General features: G+C 39.0%; 1 protein-coding gene across 1 annotated transcript in view; it reads right to left on the reverse strand.

The window, feature by feature from the left end:
- IQCM (IQ motif containing M) overlaps positions 1-13,893 on the reverse strand; it is a 274,157-nt gene that overhangs the window by 84,432 nt on the left and 175,832 nt on the right. The window contains exons 26-27 of the mRNA XM_085222190.1: positions 6,925-7,988; positions 249-354 (exon numbers count right to left, since the gene is read on the reverse strand). The gene's annotated coding sequence lies outside the window, so the exon portion shown is untranslated. The remainder of the gene's footprint in view (positions 1-248; positions 355-6,924; positions 7,989-13,893) is intronic.

Below are 13,893 nucleotides of genomic sequence, written 5' to 3' on the forward strand. Positions count from 1 at the left end.
GGTGCTAGATTTTACACATATGCATGGCTTTAAAAATTAGTCCTAAAGCTGTTGCTTTCAGGTATTTTTAATCTAGTCCACAGAACTGATACTGCTCCATTTTTACCATTCTCTCTGGTATCTATGCAATGACAAGACCTTTAATCTAAAGAACATTCAGAGAAGATTGAGAAAGTGCACATTTGGAAATATATCCTTCAGAGACATTTGAGAGAGTAAAGAGAGTGAGGGAGCAAACAATAAAATACCTCTTTCATTCCTAGCCTCCAGAGTCTCTGCATGACACCTGGGGAATCCAGATGGGCAAATGGTCTCAAAAAATGAGAAAACATAGCAGATTTCTTGCAAAGGAATCTACAAAAAAAAAAAAAAAAAAAAAAAAAAAAAAAAGTTTTAAAATGCTGTGTCTGTCAGTGTCTAAGCTCTCAATCTGGAACAGTAAATATATCTTTTTTGAAGGTTGGGGAGATTGAGCTAGTTTTTGCCACAACTACCATTTCTCTAGCAACACCTCCCCGTTCTCTCTTTCCATGCACTTTAGGCTTGAAGTGAGAGTAGGAGGAGAAGCATAGAAAGTCTGCTGGAAGAGCTCTGCTCTCATCCTTTCACCCTTGTCTCCTTTAGTTGGCTGAAGTTGCACTCATCTGCTTTGCCAGCTTTCTCTGGTGCCTTCTTCAATTGAGACCCCCTGCCTGAAATTCCCTTCCTGACCCAATCCTTCATGCCTCCACCCCTTATTCTTTTAAGTCTCTTCTCAAAATACTCTTGTCTCATAAAATCTCTAAACCCCAATCCTCCCATTGAGTCCATCAAAGTAGCATAGATAAAAAACAAACAGCCCCCTGCAGCTCTACTAACACATGAAAATGAACCAAATGCAAGTGCTCAGTCTTTCTTCTTCTTTAGAGTTTTTTTCTTATGTTACTTTTCTTATTTTGTCTATTTAAACTGATCACTAACTATTCTTCTACAGTTTTTTACCTAGGCTGTGTCTTTCTCATGGCAGGATCTTTTTTTTTTGATAGAGACTCCATAAAAGATAAAACCTCCTCTTGGCACAAGGAGAATTTTCATTCAAATGTTCTCTAACCAATTATTCAGCATAAAAAATGACTGAAAAGCTCGTGATGGGCTATCACCACAAGATTCCCATCATAATTTACTTAGCTGAGAAATGCAGATAAGTATCTAGGTTTTCAGATGCTTCTGGAGACAAAGGACTGTATTCATCAAATGGTTGGAAAAACAAAGTAACAATAGAGCCTACTTTTCTTCTGGTCAAGGAAATAGTTTTACAGATGTTTTCTAACGTCAGAATGACTATAACCGTATGGGTGATTCTGGTCCCAAATCTTCTAAGGTCAACCAATCACTTGCTTTCAACTAGACAGCTGCAAATTTAATCAGTTGAATTCTGACTTCTGAAAATTTAAAACCTGTATTTAAGTCTAGCAAAGCTCAGTCTGAATCACATTTTTTTCTCCCTTATTTTTCAGGATAGAACTCACCTCCATGCATAAGACAGGCGCAGGGCTGATTCACAAAGGCTGTCCCACTTAGATGCCAGATTTCAGTAAGACTGAAGTGAGGAAAAGGCCTTCTGAGGACCATTTGTAAGGTAAGCGCTCTCCTTTTTAGCCCAAGATTTATTTCCAAAGTATGCAGAACTGAGGCTGAAGTCAGACCAAGGTCAGTGCACTGTGATTTTGTTTGAAGATGGATTTAACTTTATGATTTCAAAGAACTCTGTATCTTCTGCACTTAAGGCAGCTGGATTTCTCCATAGTTACATGTGTCATTTGGAAGGTAAACATGTTGATTTGCTCATTATTAAGAGCATCATGGAAGAAGATAATTTTCATGATTCGGGGATAAAATGTGAAAACATTGTTGCTATCAAAAATTTTGTTATTCTGTTTTTTAAAGATACAGGATCATCTATCCAGCTTAGTTCAAAGAGAGATCTATGATCATAGTAGATTATATCCTAACTCCCCGAAGCCATTTTGGGGAACAAAAAGATTACTGGTTTTTTTTTGTTTTAAAAATGTGTGGGTTTTTTTTTGTTTGTTTGTTTTCTCTAATTGTGTATCAAAAGCATGCAAATCACAGACTAGAATTATGGGATCTATAAGCAAAATAAAGAATTGACTCTTTACATACTACAATCAGATTTACAGGGGAAAAAACAGGAGCATCTCTTTAACTACTGCACCAATACTTTTTTTTTCCACTGGAAGTTGCTCACTAATAATAATATACGCACAATAATAATGCACAATAATAACAAAATGCACAATGTGTTTGGAGAAAAAGCAGGATTTTTAAGCTGATGAAGTCGTTGGGGTACATGTTCAGTTACTTATTGAAGCCCATATGCCAAATTTTTAGTGTGAAGCAGTGGTGAGCACTCAGCAGCATGGTTCATATTGATCTCTTAACTAAAGGGATTTCCCCCTTGGCTAGGGTTCAGATCTTTGCACTTGTAACTTGAAAGCTTTACGGGCCTGACTGCTTTCCCATGGCACATGTGCAGCCACAGCCAAAGGTCATCTCACCAGTCACAATTCTGAGTAAGGCAGATAGGATGTGTTTTCACAGCCTTCTTCCATCTCCCTTACCAGCCAAAATCAATATTCACACAGTGAGTTTCATTTTAAGCAATCATTTCAGGCTACATGTTTTAGTACCTTTCTCCTGCTTTGCTTGGTCCACTTCTTGAAAAAACTTCAGTCTTTTTCTCACAGAGAAGCTGGATGTAAAACATAAATGGTTGATAAAATCTAGAATGCAAGAAAATGTAGCTCTGGCCCAGGTTAGGCAGCTACATAATAGGGAAAACCACAAGCAGGTCAGACAAAGTCTGAAGAGTTCACAGTCTCAGTTTATGGTTGATCTTTGGCCAAACATACTGTAAGCAAAATTTGACAATGCACAGAAGGCTGAGTTTCTTACATAACAGAGTAACTGGCTTGCCCAGCCTGAAAGCTATCATTCTGTTAAATTTTTCTTTGGAGACTGATGGATTTCTGTAACCATTAAAAGACACTAGTTCTAAGCGGGAGTTAGTTTACCACTACGGGCCAACTGTTGTAGCTAGTTGACTGGTCGGACTACCGAGTGCCATCAGGAAACTCATCTGACCATGTGCTCTGTTAAGCTCATTTTCAAAGGAATTTATCCAAGCCAAATGTACTAGAAATTGAGAAAAGGGGGAAGCACACATCTTATGCAACTGACCTGCTCATCTATATTCCACAAAATAAAAAATGAAAACTGGCATTTAAGTAAAAAGCTGTATGCAGAGAAAGACATTAGGTCCCATATTCCCACATAAACTCTCTTTTTTTTTTTTTTGTAATTACCTTTGCATTAGGTCATTGTGTTTTTCCCCCCTCTGAGGTTCAATTTCCATGAAAATGGAAATACGTCTGCAGATGGGGTATGTCTTATTTAGAACAAAAACCTTCACTCAAGACAAACTCTTTGTTTCCACTCTGCTTGCAATGGCTTAGTCTGTCAGCTTCTGGAAGATGGGCAACTTGTTTCCTTTCTCACAGCTAGATAAGCCTGTTCTCTTTGTATAGGAAGAAGGTAAAGGTTCTTGTTATTTAAATCCATACAGAGAAGAAACCTTGGAAAGGCTACAGCTTTCTATTGCTCAGAAATGCTTCATACTCCTGTTCCTCAGTGGCAACAGCTGAGCATTTCAGGTGGCAGCACTGTATCCTGAACTTCCCTACCTGAACTACCTACCTAAAAAGGTAAACCTTTTTAGTGGCTCCTGTCCTTGTGATCCATAAGAACATCTGTAACATGAAGAGGATATTACATGACACTGCATCTCTCTGAGATGTATGGGACTGAGAAATAGTGAGGTTCTTCCGATGTGTTTATAAATACTACTGCAAAGTTTACCCTAGTATTTCATGACTGGATAGGCTAAATGGAAATTTAAATACTCAGCTATAAGTAAAAACAATTTTTGGTTATTTGCCTACTCTTCCATCTTATTTTTCAAGTGTTTCTATTTTTGCCATCTTTCTTTCCACTGCTTTCCATCAGACTAAAGGGCAAATATACAGCAAATATAAAAGTCTTAAATTTCTTTGACAAAGCAATGACATTTATTTATTATACTGCTTTCAAATCCTAGTTACAATAACACTAGTGAAGCTGTCAACTTCTCCCATGACGTAAGGGAGACTAGTAGTGTAGCTATTTGTTTTATTTGGACATCTCCTTGCCTACTAAGCCAAGAAATAGCCTGTAGTAGAAGGAGAACTGATAGCCTTCCGATATGTGAAAAACAATCTTCTTTAGATTTTACTTTAATCAAAATTGAACCAAAATATAAAATGTTTCACAAATTCCTATGAATCAGATATTCCAATAACATTGTCTTTCAGAACCTAAGGTATAACACTTCTCAGAACTTCTAGAACATGCATCCTTTCTCAATAAAATTGCCATTTTTCTCAATTTTGCTGATGCAAAAATGTCAGTTTTTCTGAACAGCTGCCTGTGACTTCAAGGTTTGAAGTCTTTGGGGTCTTGTTATAGCCAAGTCCGAGCTTTCTCCTTCCCTTGCCAAGCAGAGAGGTGGGAAGAACTAGCTCATTCCAAACTGGTGACCTTGGATTCCCAAGCACCCCAGCTCAGAATCAAGCTGCCTCAAAACTCCCCAAATAAAATCCTGGGCTGCATTTGACAAATATTTTGTGATAGAAATCTTTCAGGCTCAATACAACTGTATTTATTTATTTTTTTTTGCTGGAAAATTGTGTAACACTAACTGAGAACAGCATAGGGTTGTCCCGCTCCAGGGGAAATTCTGGGGATTCAGAAGAAATCCCTGTAAATAGGTTGCAGAAAAGAGCAAATACAGCTTTCCATATCTGTGCCAGTGAAATCGGCAGGACTATGCCCAGGGCACATACTATAAGAGAGACTCTTGTCTGCAGAATGATGATAAGAGACTATTTTCTGGCTTCTATCATATGTCATGATCAGGGCTATAAAAATGATGCACAGAATGCATGGCAAATTTCTACAGTTGCTGAAGCCAGGCCCCGCCGATACATGTTTTCTCCCTGCCTTTTCAATGATGGTGGGACTCAGTTGCGGTCATGGCAGCATCCTCTGCAAAAGTGAGGATTGGGAAGGTGGAGTTTACACATCCCTTCTTTGTGATTATTTACACACCAGCCAGACTTGACTGGACCCCTCATCTCTAAACATATAAGAGATGCAAAAGTATTGGTGACGGCACTGCTGTAAGCCAGCTTTAGAGTTTGTTGTATGTTTTTTTCTTCTAACCATGAATAAGAACAAAACTCCATAACTAAAAAAAAAAAAAAGATGTTTGTATATCATTAATTTAATTAATAAATTTAGCCAACATCTAGTGGCATATTAAGGCTCATATTTTATGAGGCCATATTTTTGTACTTACATATTTGCCATTGTGTCTCTTTTTCCAGGTGTAAGTTTATATGCATTTATAAAAATATACATAATTTTGAAAAGCTCTCCTGATATATTTTGGGCTATTGACGAGACTGCATTGAAGGTGCACAAAGAAAGGAGGAGATGTAACCTTGAGATCAGGTGCATTGCTATCTCAATTTGTGCATGCATGTGCTTATGTCTGAACCACTAGCTGTCTTCTGCAGTTGCATTAGTCAGCCCACACACATGACACCACATAGTGTGAATGGTGGCAGAGGTATCTGTGCCAAACATTGTTGCTCTGTTAGATCTGAGCCTGAACATGATGGGCTAGAAGCAGTTATTAACTGAAATAACTGCATGTAGTGGTATGCCCCTTTGGAAGCAAGATGATTGATCTTCAAAGGGTAGTTTTAGTTCTGCAGAAATCTGTAATTTGTGCTTGTAATTTATCAGCTGCATTTGAACCAGTAGTAAAAGTGCTCTCAGAATTCCCTGCCTCAGTATCCACTCTTTACACAGATAAAAATTTCTTACTATTCACACTGGGGGTGGCAAGAGGAAAGGGATGTGCTCAGCCTGCTTGAAGGTGCCATACCCTCCTACCACATATGCAGTCCATCACAGAACAGAAACAGCAAGCACTAAAAACCACAGGCACCTTGTCCCTCTCACATGGAGCTTTATGAGTTGTTGTAATATACTTTGAAGCCAATGCAAATCCCATTAGTAGTTTCAAAGTCCAGCTAATGCACAGCATGGCCAAAAATGTTAAGGCAAGGCCATAACCACATTGAACATGACTTTTTTTTCTTCAGAAAGATGCCTAGATTTCAGAAGAATTATTTTCTCAATATTAACAGTTATAAAATTAACTTGTTATATTGTTAAATTACATTTGATAGTACTATTCCACTTGATCATATTTTATTCTTTTGTACGTTGTTCTGCACAGACTTCTAGCAAAAGAGATTAAGAATGAACATGAATCTGTCTCAGAACTGAGCTTCCTACCTCATCTCCTGGGGTGAAGGCAATTGTGCCACATATGCACATTTTATGACATGCACTGTGCGTAGCTGGGACAAATCCTATAGATCAGGAGACCAGTAACTTGCCGGGGAAGGGGAAAAGTCAGAAACAAGAGTGACATTTGGGGCAACAGACGATTAGGATTCAACATGTGGAGAGAAAGACTACTTGGAAGAATAAAGCAGAAAAGAACCGAGAAAGTTTGGGAGAACAAAGCAAGAAGACACCATGAATACCAGAGCACACCTCCTCGAAGAATACATAAAAGAGTTTGTAACTGCACCAATAAATGTTAAAAAGTGTCATTGTTAATTAAATGATTTACTACGTTAATAACCATCTTAATCATTGTGGTTGTAAGCTTATTACTATTCTGTTAATAACTACACCAATAAGTTCATTCACAAGTCAATTTCTCTAGTGTCTAGAGCTCTGACATACCTTTATCGTCCAGGAGATTGCTACTATACTGCCGATGTATCTCTGCTTACAATCAGGGCCAGCAGGTACCAGTTCATCACAAAGAATGAGCTTCTGTTTTTAAATCCAGAAAACCTGACTCTGTTGGTAAACATGCAGAAGAACTTCCTTACAGTATGGGTGACAGAGCATGGAACAGGTTGCCCAGAGAGATTGGAGAGTCTCCTTCTATGGAGATATTCAAGATCCGTCTGGATGCCTATCTGTGCAACCTATTGCAGGGTGCCTGCTTTAGCAGCAGGGTTGGATTAGATGATTTCTTGAGGTCCCTACCAACTCCTGCAATTCTGTGATTCTATGATTCTGTGATTTGTACTGTACATTGAAATTTCAGGGTGGGGAATTCTTCATCTCAAGTTCTCTAGGCATTTAGGATTCAGCAATTAAAAATATGACACTAAGAGACTTTTAGGTTTGCAAAGTGGTTGCTGAAGTAGAGACTGCAAAGAATTGTACTTCTTGCTTGTCTGAGATAACTGAAGAGATCTTAATTTTTTTTAAGATGATGTTGAGCATCCTCCTAAAAGAAGGCAGCTCTGTATTCAGCATATCTTGAACTTCATACAACTCAGTCCATTAGATGACAACAACAGTAGAAGGACAAGATGAACATATTTACAAGTATTTCAGGGTCTGCTATGCAGGATCATCTTGAATGGTTGTTAACAGTTTGCTAAAATAATGTCTTTAAAAACTCCATAACTTTTTCGGTAGAGCACCAGCAACATCATTTGAAATATACTGCAAATTCTCTGGCGTTCACTGAAGATCTGCATTAATATTGGCTCATGAAGATTAGAGCAGCAGAGAGGTGCTTCCTGTGACATTCTTGTAACCAATACAACTGGGTATTTTCTTCTTTCCCGTACCACAGTAACCATCACGGCAGAGGTAAAAGGCAAAAGTGAGAAGAGGAATTGTGCACTTTGACTTCATCCTGTGGTGGAGCTGGTAGAGCACTGAGGATGCCTTCATTTATTTCCAGCCAGAGGCACCAAAAACTTTTCTTTTCTGAGATGGAGAGGCTGGATGTGGGGGCAAAGGGAGAAGAAAGAGGATGAGACAAAGGTTCATGGAGAGACATTTCAGAATGTCTTAAAAGATGCAGAAAAATGAAGAGTTCATTTTTTTCACAGATAACTTTAACATTATTTTTAACCTCGCTTCTTTTATAATGACCCCTCTGGAAGGGTGAAACATGCATTCTTACCAGCTCTTTTTATTCAACTTAAAACATGCGTGCTGAGTTGTTGTTGGCTTTTACACTTGGGAAGTAAAAAGGAACAGGATGTTAGGGGAAAATATATTTCTGAAATGTTATTTGTTAAAGTGTCTACAAAGAATTTTGTGGCCTTCACAAATAGATGAAAGTGAAATAGCTCACAGTTTGACCTTCCAGCCTTTCCTGGGGTCTCAGTAGGTGACACTGCAAAGCATGGAGCTGCCTGTTCCTGTTTGAAACTGCATTACAGCAGATTTGCACCATAATTTGCCTTCTTCCTATCTCCCTCAGTCCCCCATAGACTCAGTGAAATTATCAGGGATCATGTGTGTCAGGAAAGTCCTTGCAAAGCCCATCACCTCTGAATCTTGCTCCAGCAAAAAATAAATTAACTAACTTAAAAAAAAAAAAAAATAGTCAGCTCTAAGTAAAGGCAATATAACCAAATTATACAGAACTGTATGGGTTGGAAGGGACCTCTGGAGATCATCTAATTCCTGCAGCAATCTAGTAAAGATGATGACAAGATATTGGTGGGTGGATCTGAAAAGGTGAAGTGAAAAAGTAACAGATTCCAACCTCCCAGCCAAACAGAAAACCAAAGTGCCCAAATAAATTAAGATACTGCCGACATATTCTGTGTGGAGTCAAGGATCGTTAGTATTGGTGGAGTAACTTTCAAAACTACACCTGCACTTTAAAGAACTGTGTTTTGATGATGTTAGCAGGCTCCTGTAGGAGGCTTTGAACAGTACAGATTTTGGTCTACTTTCTAGAAGTCTCTGACCTACACTGTTTCAAAAAATGCTGGTAGCTAATAAAAACCTTCAGCTAAAGAAAGGCATACTCCCAATCCAGGAGTTCTGTATGAAAAATCTGTATATAAAACTCAATCTGGAATGGTACCTATATTAATGGAGACAGTGAATAACCAAAGAAAAAGATAGACAATGATCAGATATAAATCCATGAAGACTTGCCTCAGCACTATGTTTAAATATCAGTGAAGCAAACTATTTCTCAAAATGTCAGAAACCAAAGATTTCACCCATCCATCTCAGGAGGTATTATTAACATTTGATTTCTTAGAAGTTCAGATGAGATCCCTGGAGATCTTTTATCAGCCTGGAGTTTACAAAGTTTTTCCTTGTGCAACCATGAGTCAAGAATGTAATTACAATAGGCAGAATGTAGGCTCAGGAAACTTGTTCAACTAAAAATGGAGACAATTATAACAAAGGATTGAAACAATCATAAAATTTCATGTTTTTTTAGCCACTAAGTCAGAAGAGGAAATGGAGACAACTCCAGATGCAAGCTCAGCATCTCCTTACTCTGTTTTAAGATGAGGATATTAAACACACCTTGTAACTACCCAAGCAGAATCCATAATACAGATCAATAGACTTACTGCTCTAGGAGCATTATATTTGATGAGTGCGAAGTGTAGCTAGTAGACAAATTTCCTACAAATAATGTCTCAATTGCTCATGTCTGTATGTGCATATATTAATTACTAATAATTAACATGCTAATTAACCTCTTAGAAATCATGAAAAATCAGCATTCTTCAATATTTATGTCACATCTAGCTACTCCTGTTACCAAAGACAGCAACTGTAGAATCTCAATGCGGGTCTGGCTTTAAGGATTACGGTAAGGCATTTTCTTCCTCTATATTACATCTTTCAGACCTTGTAATGTGCCAGACTTTTGAGAAGCTCTCTTTTCTTTTGATGCACCTGCTCGTGCACTCTGTGTAATGGGGCATGGTCAGTCCCACTAAAATCTGTATGGCTTTCTAAGAGTTCCTAGATACTTTTCTGAACTATTAAATGTGAATTGTTTGCAGGCTGTCGATGTAAAGGCAATTATTAGAAACTGGGACTGGAAATATTTTTTTACAGTAAAAGCACTTTTTGTGCCATGCATTTTTGTTCAATTCATTGAAATTCTGAAAGAACCTGCAGGTCAGCCCCTTCTTACCAAGGTCCAGTGAGAAAAAGAGTCCACTGGGAACAGGATGATCACACAACTCCTTCCATAGCTGCTGGAGGTGAAATGAGGAGTGTATTTCGGCAAACCCAAGTGATTCTGCTCTCTCTGCACTACATCCTGAGGAATAAAAACACTTGCAACCTCCAGACTGCCAATCTTCATTTAACACTTCGTCAGAGGGATTTGAGGTGGAAAGAATAAACACAGACGGTTAGAGTCCAGTCTTTGACCCTAGGAATGGCTGGAGACGTCTGGCTTGGATTTTATAGTTACCTACTGCTAGCCAGCTCTAGTATATCTTTTAAAATATCAGAAGGTCTTCCAAGCTGAATTTGGTATTTTTATTAAATGTATTGCCTACTCTCCCCTCTTTCACAAGCACAGCAGTTTAGTGCCCTTTGTCAGCCTTGCACGGAATGCACAAAGTTCGTGCTCATGTCCCTCCTTTCCGTTGATGATTTTCCCCAATATTGCATAATTCAACCCAAGTTGCTCAAAACAGATTTAAAGCACATCCCTTGTTCAGAGAACTTCCAGTATAAATATAACAGATAAAAAATACTAAGACAGGGAAAGAATACCAGAGCAAGACAAAAAGCACGAGGGGCTGTAGATAAAATGGGCTGTTTGCTGGAGGTGGCAAAGGAGCAGGTAATCAGCCACTGCATCCTTGGATCACAGAATGTGCCATGTGGCTGTGAACCCAGGGGTTTTGTCTTGGCCACTACAGAGATAAGGCCAGCTGCAAAGCTTGGATCCTGATCAAATGCTTGCAATTCAAACACCCTGAGAGTTGGGGTTATTTGGCGTGGGCCCATGTCTAGTTTATATTTATGTTAATTGCCCCTTGGCCATTTGGAAACTAACTTTCATAATTCACACCTCAGTAGTGCATGTTTGGCTGTCCTGATGGCAGGCTACGAATCCAATTCTGCTATCTAGCAGCATTCCTTTCAGTTGTATGGAATTGCCTTGCATGAGGCTTGCATATTGCAAACGACAAGGGCCGAATGACAACTTCACGGCTCACTGTTAGAAGCCTAGCCAAAAGAGCACAAAAGGCATGTCTCCTGCTAGGGCTTTCATCTTCACATCCACTCAGCACTCTTTACAGCAATTCCTTGGGTGAGAAGATCAGTGCTCTCTTTGCTCACCATCCTGTCCAGAAGTCTCACTTGGCACTCTGTTACCCCCGCAGCTGCTCCACTGGTTCCTCGGTCACATGACTTAGAGATTTAAGAAGGCTCAAAATCAATCTCTCGCCTCTTATATATGGCTTAGTCTTATCCTATGATCTTGAAATCTTCGCATTAGTGGTACTTAAAGATTTACATCATCTTCATGCTAGCCAAATAACAAGACCAAGGGAGAACATTCTGGACTCAGGCTTCTTGGAGCAGTAGGAGAAGCCATTCTTCATAATGAATAAACACATTTTTATAACTCCAGAAGGTGAAGAATTCAGTCCAAGATTCTTCTGTTTCATTTCTCTGGTAAAAATTATATTTTATTAACCAGACTTTTACATTTAAGCCTGCTCCATCCTTTCAAAGTCAGAAAAAAAAACAGCAAAAGATATACTTTGCAGAGTATATTCTAAAATCATGTTGGATACTTAAGAAGTTCATCTTCCATGAGCAGCCATTTCACGTATCAGACCATAATGACTGCCTTGGTTCAGTCAACAGCAAACTTTTGCACTCTCTGTTAGATCCTGTTACTCAGAGTAGGAAAGCCAAAGTAAATGCAATTTTTTTCTGCCCACTGCTTTTCCTCTGTTTTTAGTATTTCTCTGACTTTCCTTCCACTACTTCTGTCTTGCTATTGCTGGGCGTCTTCACAGGTGATCGAGGGAGGTAGTAACACTGAAAAATACTGTCTTCTCCACTGCTACTAGAAGTCAGTTCTGGAGATTGCTTGTCTTCTAAAGAATGAAATGTGCTAGCCCTACTACTTCGTTTAGTAGTTTCCCTGTTTATAATACACAATAGGGTCCAGCTTGGCCTATTTCTGGCCTCATGTTCTGTAATAACTAGAACGATTACTGAAAGTACGGATTATGTGAAATACCCACCATCCGAATTGCCCTGTTTCCAACATTATCACTCAATAAAAATAAAAATATCTACAATCCCACAACCTCAGTTTGGATAATTCAATGTTATGATGAATGATTTTTCTTGTTAATACTAACTCAAGGCAATTGAATGTCAGGCTCCAGCTGACTTGACCCGAATAACCTTTTGAATGCCCTGTTGGCTTCTGTTGTTAGGAGAGAACACTTTCTTCAATCAGGAGCCCTGCAGGATTTTTAGCATCTCTGGAGTCTGCATTGTAGAAAAGAGCCTGCAGTGGCTCAGTTTTCATCTTTCTCATTCCCTATGGGTCTCCTGTCTTCTCTGAGCTTGGCTGGCACAAAGTGCTGACAAATCAGACTTACGGAAGTGCTAAAGATTCACACCCAGTCATCAGTGTAGAAATGACCAAACAAGGTGAAAAACAATTTTCCACTCATGGAATTAAACCCCAATCATAAATTCCTGAGTGAAATACATATACTTTTTTTTTTTTTTTTTTTAATGAAATCACCATCTCAGAGCGGCCCAGCATGTTTTCTTTTTTTTCACTGTGGCCATCACCTCACCAGACCTGCAGCTGTTCCAAGGCCTTGCCTGGAGCAGCTGAGGGCAGCTGAGGGAAATGTTGGTAGGAAGCATTTTCCCACTCATATTACTCCGGCTTTTGCCTGGCCAGTGGCCAGAACAAGCTCTGGCACAGTTTATAGCAGTCTTAAAATACTCAAGGTTGAAAATCGTGTAGCTAACTGGTGGGGGAGTGAAGGTCTGCCAGTGCTCTGTGCAGCACCACCAACCATCTGCACACCAGGAGCTGACCTTAGTGCACTTGGGGTCCCTCCAGATGCCTCCCAAGACAGGAACAGAGAGCTCAGGGTGAGCTCGCTTGGCTTCATACCACCCTCTGGTGGCACTTCCTCATGCTGAAGAGACACTCGTGAGTGTGGAGACACTCATTCTTGCAATGTTGCCATGGTGCAGAGAGGTCCCAAAGTAAAGTGTAAGAATCTCCCAGGTGGCACCCTTCCTGTTTGGAGTATAATGAGTCTGCAGATAGGACTAATTAGAGAAAGCAATTATTTGTAAATTTGCACTTTGATATTCGCTACTCATTTTAAACTCAGCATCTCTCCCTAACACCTACTACAGAACATTTTCTCCACTCCTGAAGGTGGCCCTGCTGCAGTGAGCGTCTGCAGATCAGACCCCATGTTAGGCTTGAGTTTAACCTCTAATGATAAGAAATGAGTGACGAAATATCACTAGACTATTACTCTTGTTCGTTTATACATTCTTGAGGAGAGGAGCTCTGGCTCCTGCTCCAATTTGAATTTTAGTTACAGAAAAGTATTGCTATCCAGCATAGCCTTGAGAGCTACATCATGCTGTTTCCATTTAGCTGTGCTGAGCCTAGAGATAATTTGTACACCTTAAATACAAATTACATCATGTTAAAGAATTTATAGTAGTCAAAAGCAATCTGTACAGGATAGATTTGAAAAGCTAAAATACATATATTAATATATTTTTTAGAAAATCTGTGTTAAGAATCTTATAAAATGAAGTTAATTTATTGTAACAATGCAGACAATTTTATAAGGATGCTTTCTACAATATTAATGAGAAAATTAAATT

The sequence above is a fragment of the Meleagris gallopavo genome, chromosome 4 (genome assembly GCF_905368555.1).
Source record: "Meleagris gallopavo chromosome 4, MGAL_WU_HG_1.1, whole genome shotgun sequence".
Lineage (NCBI taxonomy): Eukaryota > Metazoa > Chordata > Aves > Galliformes > Phasianidae > Meleagris > Meleagris gallopavo.